The sequence below is a fragment of the Myotis lucifugus genome, unplaced genomic scaffold (genome assembly GCF_000147115.1).
Source record: "Myotis lucifugus unplaced genomic scaffold, Myoluc2.0 scaffold_6990, whole genome shotgun sequence".
Taxonomy (NCBI): Eukaryota; Metazoa; Chordata; class Mammalia; order Chiroptera; family Vespertilionidae; genus Myotis; species Myotis lucifugus.
The window spans coordinates 1-8,066 of NW_005878038.1; the positions used below are offsets into that span (position 1 = coordinate 1).

Below are 8,066 nucleotides of genomic sequence, written 5' to 3' on the forward strand. Positions count from 1 at the left end.
GGTTGGGGAGCTGCCCCCTGTCACGCACAGAGCAGGGCCCGTCAGGGGGGTTGGGGCTCCGTACCCTGTCATGCATAGAGCAGGATCGATCAGGGGGTTGGGGAGCTCTCCCCTGTAACGCACAGAGCAGGGCCCATCAGGGGTTTGGGGAGCTCCCCCCTGTCACACACAGAGCAGGGCGGATCAGGGGGTTGGGGCGCCACCCTCTATCACCCACAGAGCAGGGCCGATCAGGCGGTTGGGGCGCCACCACTCTCACACTCAGGGCAGGGCCAATGGGGAGGTTATGGCTCTACCCCATCACACACAGAGCAGGGCCCGTGGGGTGGGGGGGGGTTGGGGCGCCGCACCTTGTCACACACAGAGCCGCAGGGCGATCAGGGGGTTGGGGAGCTCCCCCCTATCAGGCACAGAGCAGGGCTGATCAGGGGGTTGGGGCGCCTTCCCCTGTCACGAACAGAGCGGGGCGGATAGGGAGGTTGTGGCCCCGCCCCCTGTCACACAGAGCAGCAGGGCGATCAGGGGGTTTGGGCGCTACCCCCTGTCACGCTGATCCCGATGCCAGGGGGCCTCGTGGCTCCGCTAATCCCAGTACTGGGAGGCATATTACCCTTTTACTATATAGAATAGAGGGCTGGTGCATGGATAGGGGCTGGCTGGTTTGCCCTGAAGGGTGTCCTGGATCAGGGTGGGGGTCCCCACTGGGGTGCCTGGCCAGCCTGGATGAGGGGATGATGGTTGTTTGCAGTTGGTCACACACCCTTCAGGGTGGGGGTCCCCACTGGGGTGCCAGGCCAGTCTGGGTGAGGGGCTGAGGGCTGTTTTCAGGCTGGTGGGTGACTGAAGCTCCCAACCGCTCCTTTTTTTCTTTTTTTTTTAATTCTGGGCCAAGGCCTCTGCTGCTGAAAGCAGGTATCTGGTTTGTTTTGGTTCTATAATCGAAACACTGTATCATCTCCAGGTCTGAGACCCCAGCCGGCTGAAAGCTGGTTTCTGGGGTTTTGTTTAGCTTCTATATTTGTTACAATGTTTCAAACTGCCAGCTCAGAGGACGGCAAGGCAGGCGGGGAATGTTGGAGTCCTCCTTCACTGAAGCAAGCAAGCCTCATGTTCGCTTCCAGCTGCCTGGCTGCCGGCCACCATCTTGGCTGGCAGTTAATTTGCATATCGCCCTGATTAGCCAATGGGAAGGGTAGGGGTCGTACGCTAATTACCATGTTTCTCTTTTATTAGATAGGATATTTGTTCTAGTTTTGAAGCCCAGCACTGTTGGGGGTATGAGTGACAAGTATTACAAGTGGCCTTATTCGAAGTCCAGACATTCCTCAGCCAGATTCTTATTTTATACACAGTCCTGAAGTGACAGGAAACATGCCAACTCAATCCCTCTTAGTGTATATGGATGGACCGGTAGTTATTGGCAATTCTCTTGGCAGCCAGATGGAGCTAGATGATGCCATGTCAGTAAAAGGGACCACCACTGTTCCTTTCAGAGCCACACAAGAGAAGAGCATCCAAATCGAAGGCTACACGTCCTTGGACTGCATGTTCTGCAGTCAGACCTTCACCCACTCTGAAGACCTCAATAAGCATGTGCTGCTGCAGCACCGGCCCATCCTCTGTGAGCCCGCAGTTCTGCTTGTGGAAGCAGAGTATCTCAGCCCTCTAGATCAAGGCCAGGTGTGAACAGAACCCCCTAAGGACAAGAGTGGCAAAGAGAATGAAGACCTGATCTGTGAAGTGTGTGGGCAGATGTTCAGAGTTGCATTTGATGTGGAGATCCACATGAAGAAACACAAGGACTCTTTCACCTATGGGTGTCCCGTGTGTGGACGGAGGTTCAAGGAGCCCAGGTTTCTGAAGAGCCACATGCGAACACACAACGGCAAGTCGGGGGCCAAGGGCAAGCTGCAGCAGGGCTTGGAAAGCCCGGTCACCATCAACGAGGTTGTCCAGGAGCAGGCAGCGGAGAGCATCTCCTCTCCTTTCAAGAAGTGCATGGTTTGTGGCTTCCTATTTCCAAATATAGAAAGTCTAATTGATCACAGGAAGATGCACACCAAAGATATGGCTTCCGGTGACAGCAATCCCCAGGCAGACTTTCAGCAGACGGGGATGCCAGGCCCTAGAGACAAGGAGTTCCTGCAGTTCTTAAACCTCAGACCCAAAGCTCACCCTGAAACCGTGAAGCAGCCCACCGGATGGATACCTCAGCTCGACCCATTCACCACCTGCCAGGCCTGGCAGCTGGCCACCAAGGGCAAAGTCGCCATCTGCCGGGAGGTGAAGGAGCAACCCTGGCAGGAAAGGAGCACGGACAATGATGATTCGGACAAAGAAGAGCTTGGAGAAATCTGGAACGGGAGTAAAAGCCATCCTGAAGGTTCTGGAAAGTCCAGATCCAATAAGAGCGCTTGTACAGGCCTAGCACGAGATAAGGAGAAGCCTAGACCTGCCAACGGTGAAGTGCCTTCTGGGGACGCGGACCCCAAGTTGTCCAGTAAGAGTGAGAGGCCCAGGCATTGCTCTGAGTGTGGCAAGGGGTTCAGAACCTACCACCAGCTGGTCCTACACTCAAGAGTCCACAGGAAGGACCGGAGGACAGAAGCTGAGACACCCACCATGTCTGTGGATGGCCCACAGCTGAGGACGTGCTCTCCAGACCTAGCCGGCACCCTGGATGAAAACAGAACCACAGATCGAGAAGGAGGCTCTGAAGATGGATCCGAGGACGGACTTCCCGAAGGCCTCCATCTGGATCAAAATGATGATGGAGGCAAAATGAAGCATCTGACATCCTCAAGAGAATGTAGTTACTGTGGAAAGTTTTTCCATTCAAATTACTACCTCGATATTCATCTCAGAACGCATACGGATGAAAAACCATACAAATGTGAATTTTGTGACTATGCTGCAGCCCAGAAGACCTCTCTACGGTATCACTTGGAGACACACCACAAAGACGAGCAGGTCAGTGTGGCCGCTGAGGTCCAGAGCGAAGGGAAAAACCAGGAAACGGAAGATGTACTACTCATCGCCCACAGTGTGCAAACCAGAAATTTGAAAAGATTTTTCGATGGTGCCAAAGATGTGAAAGGCAGCCCACCTGCCAAGCAACCTACGGGGATGGCCCCTGCCTTTCAGAATGTTCTGGGCAGCACTGTCCACTCACCGATACACAAAGATACTCAGGATTTCAATAAAAATGCAACTGAAGGTAGTGCTGATCAGCTAGGCAGACACCCTGCCCCTCCTTATTGGGACGTGTTAAAGAAGAGACCAGCGCCCGAAGCTCAGGCCATCAACCTCGCTCGCAGAGCAGAAGTGGCTGCTCTGCCTCAGTCTCACCCAGACGCCACTGCCGCCCACAAGGCCAAGGTTGGCCTCAAAGAGAAGGCAGAGGTGGCAGCAGACAGCAGAGTGAAGCCCAGCATGGACTGTCAAGAGAAACCGTTAAATTTATCCCTCGGGGCGCTTCACAATTGTCCGGCAATTTCTTTGAGCAAGAGTTTAATCCCAAGTATCACCTGCCCATTTTGTACTTTCAAGACCTTTTATCCAGAAGTTTTAATGATGCATCAGAGACTGGAGCATAAATACAATCCCGACGGTCACAAAAACTGTAGAAACAAGTCTTGGCTTAGAAACAGATGCGCTGGCTGTCCACCAGCTCTACTGGGAAAAGACGTGCCTCCCTTGTCCAGTTTCCCCAAGCCCAAGCCCAAGCCCAAGCCTGCCTTCCCAGCCCAGTCCAAGACCCTGCTGTGGGAGAAGGGGAAGCCGGGCCCCGAGGAAAGGCAAAACCCATCGGCCCGCAAGGAACGAAAACAAACCAATTACCCCAGTAACCCTGAAGTCGCACAGGCCACAGCCCAGCATCGGGGCGCAGGGGGCTCCAGCCGCCAGGCAGCAGCCCTCGGAGATGGTTTCTAAAAGCGGAGTTTCTCCTGCACCGGAGAAGACCAAAAGGCCAGAGACGAAGTTCAAAGCCCCGGTGGTCTCCGTGTTCCAGCCCTCGAGCAGAAGCACCATCCATGGCTCAACCGACTTCTCGGCCAAGCACGAGGGCCTGTGGGCGCCCCGGGGAAGAGGCTACTTCTGTGGCCACAGCGCAGGTGTTGCCGGCCCGGAGCTCAGAGAGCCGCTTCCCAAGAGGCCGAAAGCTGGGCCCGTGGTCCTGGATGCGGAGCAGCCTGGGCCCCACGACCGAAGGGTCCTTGACCTGCCCAAGTACCTGGCGGGCCCCGGAACCACAAGGCTGCTGCCCCAGGAGTATGCGTGGCCGCCGCCGATGGTGCTGCCCTCCAAACCAGGGTTCCTGGCATCAGGCGAGATGGACTCCGCCAATGTGCTGACCTTACACCAGCCCTAGGGCGGGCCCGGGCCGCTCTACACGTGCGCCCCGCGCGGCGCTGGAAGGCAAAAGGCCTGGGTCTTATCCACACTGACCTAGCAGCATGCTTCAAAAGAGAAACCATGAGAATTTTATTGGGAATGCACATTCTCGGCCAAAGGACAAGAAAACTTGATTTCCTATTTTGGGGAAGAAAGGTCTTGATGGATGTGTGCTCCAGGAAGTTGAGCCAGTTCATCCTTCGAGAAAGCGAGCGGGGAAAGCTACTGAAATAAGCTGTGACTGTACTGTACATGCGCGCAAGGAACACCACGTGCTGCAAAGTGGTTCTGTTCACTTTTGTACCAAATAGCAATAAAAACTATAGCTGGAACAGTTGAGTTGTATACAAATGGAGGCGGGAAATCTCTATTTTGTCCCTGAATAATATTTTTTTTCTTTAGAATTGACCAAATAAGCAGAGTTTTTGCATACTTGAGCGCAGCTGAAAAGAATCATTTGGGCTGGGGGTGGGTGGGGAGAAAGTATATCATGCTTGCACCTCAGGTAAAATCTGTACATATATAAGTTGTACCTGCTTGTTTCAATACCCTGTGCATCCTTTTCCTCATGTAGCTCCTCACTCTGAGCAGTTCCTGCTATTGGTGCTCTTTCATTTAAGATGTACGTTTTAAAATTTTTTTGATGATTTGTATTATGTTAAATTGTCTGCAGTCTGTTGTCTTACAATCTGTTAATGGAAGAATTGACCCTCCGTGAATATTGCTGCGTATGTCGGGGTCAGCTACTCTGATTTGGTGCCCTTTTATCACAAATGTCACGGTGTCGCCAAGGAGGAGCCGCTCCACGGTCCCTCTGGGGAGTGGGTGTCTGCAGGGCAGCGCTTCCTCTCCGAGCAGCCAGCTGCCAGCACACGCACCAAAGTGTATGTGGAGCTCCTCAAATTAGTCTCCTCTCAAATGAATCATTTTTGTTGGAAAATTCAGTTTCTTTAGGTGTTTGCTTAAATAGATAAAAAAATTAAACGCTAAATTATACATGATACAGATATTGGAAGCAATTTTCAAGGAAATTAAAGTTTGGGAGAAATTTTTAGGTTTGTATTGGAAGTCAGTGCGTCTGCATTGGGGTCAACAGTGGGCATATTTTGTTTTGTTTTGTTTTCATTATGCAACGTGAACGAGAAGTCTTAACTCCCGTGTGACAGGGAGACCGGCCTGAGATCAGTCTGCTGGCCTTGTAGCGAAGTGCTTCGTATCAGGAAAGCATACGCTATTAAACCCCTTTTCCTGTTCACAAGCTGAGCCATATGTACATAATCTAGATTTTTGTTTCCATAGTTTTGCGCTTTTATAGCCTATTTTTGAAGATTATCACATTTTCGAAGATGATTGACTTGATCATTGCTAATCTGATGAGTGTTACAGAAAGCTTGCTCTGACTGTAAGTGTAAATCTTAAAGGGGATACATCATAGTAGAGGGCTGAAACTTAAACCTTTATTTAAAAAAATCACCAAATCTATGTGAAAACAAGTCAGTTTGTGTTATGCTGAAATTATGGGGGTTTTCATATTTCTCCTTCCTAACCACATTTCTAAAAGTATAAAAATACCAGTTTCTTTTCTTTTTCACAGCCCTTGTATTCCAAAATATGTTGTTATTATTTTTGTCCATCAGTATTAACTATTGGGATACTACTGGTTTTGTATGTTTTTTCCTTTGGGACAACAGTACATATAATAGAGGTACAATCTGTTGGATCTTTGTTTATGTATTTATTTCATTCCAGTTTGATTTATTTTAATTGTTGATACGTAAGTTGCCAAACAGTAGATGTTACTTGTTTTGTTTATGATATATTTCAGCTTAAAGTTATGTTATTATATGTGGATATAAATATAGATTTGGTGTTTTGCAAAAAAATAAAAAAATAAAAAAAGACAGAACTTGGCTGGAGAACCTGGCGGGAGAACCTCGCTATACTGATCAACTGAAAGCTGTCTCCGTGTTATTCCTTCTTCGCCAACTCCGTCCACACCTTTGGGACCCCCTGGACCTGCTGGGGCAGGACCCCAACAGATGGCGCCAGAACAGGGTTCCCCTAGGTAAGCCCCCCCCTCCCCAGAGAACCCCCACACTTGGGACGGATAGGACTCCACCAGGGTGCTGTAGACACCCCTATAGAAGATAAGTAGGGTAAGAAGGTGGATAGTACAGAACTTAGATTGAGAAGATGTGCCATACTGAGTCTAAAGGAAAAAAAAAAAAAAGACTCCGTATTGAACTTTTAATACATATGCTTGCTAGCAGAGGAGTTAAGGTTACTCCCAGTCAGACGGAACGTTTTTATACAAGAAGTATGTCCATGCTTTTTTGAGGAAGGAAAGGTAAATGTAAAGGCATGGGAGAAGGTAGGCCCAAGGAGCCTTATCCTTAACCCCACTGCAGCCTTTCCACCCTGGGAAAGTGCAAGATTGGCAAGCTCTCCCTGGGGTGATAGATCAGGACTCAGGTAATAGCGGAAAGCGCCAATCCTACTCTTAAAATGGATACAAGAGAGCATTTGGGGTTTTTCTTTTTAATGCCTGCTTTGGATTGAGTAAATGCATTTTACTTAGTTTTAACACATCAAAGTTAGCTCTTGACACAAAAAGAAAAATTGACAATTCCATCAATATAAACCTTTTCTATAAAAAAAAAAAAAAAAAGGAGGAGAATAATGTTATATGTTAGATTTTTTTGAAATACAATGCAGAGGGTTGTACAGCAGCCAAAAGGCATCGGGGCTCCTGTACAATAGCCTCTGCCGACTCAGCCTGGTAGAAGGATACACAAACCAGACAAGAGTTTTACCAGATCTAGTAATGATGTGGGGAAGAGGTTGTGTTTTGTATCTTTCCAGAAGGAGCAGTGCAGACAATTTGTGTATCACCACAATGGACCCAGAGAAGCTCCTTGTCCCATTGTTCCAAAGACTTAGAGTTGCCCCGATGACAGAAAATCAGAAAAAAGAAGAAAAGGAAGGTTATGTAAGGGACTGAGGGGCCAACATGGGGTCAGCTGAAGAAGTTAACAACTGAGGCCCAGCAGATGGTAGAAAAGCAAGAAGTGGAAGCTACTCTCTCAGCCAAGTCCGAGGACTCTGAGTAAATCAGCAAAAGAAATTTTCATTTAGCAGAAACTCACTTATTGCTGTTTTGCATTGCCATTGTTTTATTATTCTTACTAGTTTTAAAAATGTTATGTTTAAGTTTTGAAATGTTTTGGGTTTTGCATTGGCATTGTCTTGTTATTGTTTTAATAGCCAGAGTTTTGTTCTTGATGCTTAAGTTTTACTTTCATTATGGTAGCACACCTGACCAGTGCCCGTCTGTAGCAGATGTACAGCCCTGAGCTGGAACCACCTGTCCATTGGGAGGATCACATGTGCCTCCTTTTTGTCTGTCGTTATGTCCCAGCCTTGCCCCACATCTCCTTTCCTTTTTCTTTTTTTTTTAATCTGACTACTTGTTTGCTGGTTCTTTGGCCTTTCTCCTTCTCTCCTGAACACAGCCTTTTCTAGAATCTCCCTACCCTACTGTTCCAGGAAGGGCACCTCCCTTCTCTGCCATGACTGGGGGTGTCTGGTATATGCCCCATACGTGGAGTTGTCTTGTGCCAAGAGCCTGACATCCTGGGCTGAGGAAGCCCTGTCCCGGGACTCTCCTTTGT

The 8,066-nt window shown here is 49.1% G+C and overlaps 1 pseudogene; it reads left to right on the plus strand.

Moving 5' to 3' along the window:
• Window positions 1-1,352: 1,352 nt before the first annotated feature.
• On the plus strand, window positions 1,353-4,556 carry LOC102417084 (annotated as a pseudogene).
• The last annotated feature ends 3,510 nt before the right edge of the window (window positions 4,557-8,066 follow it).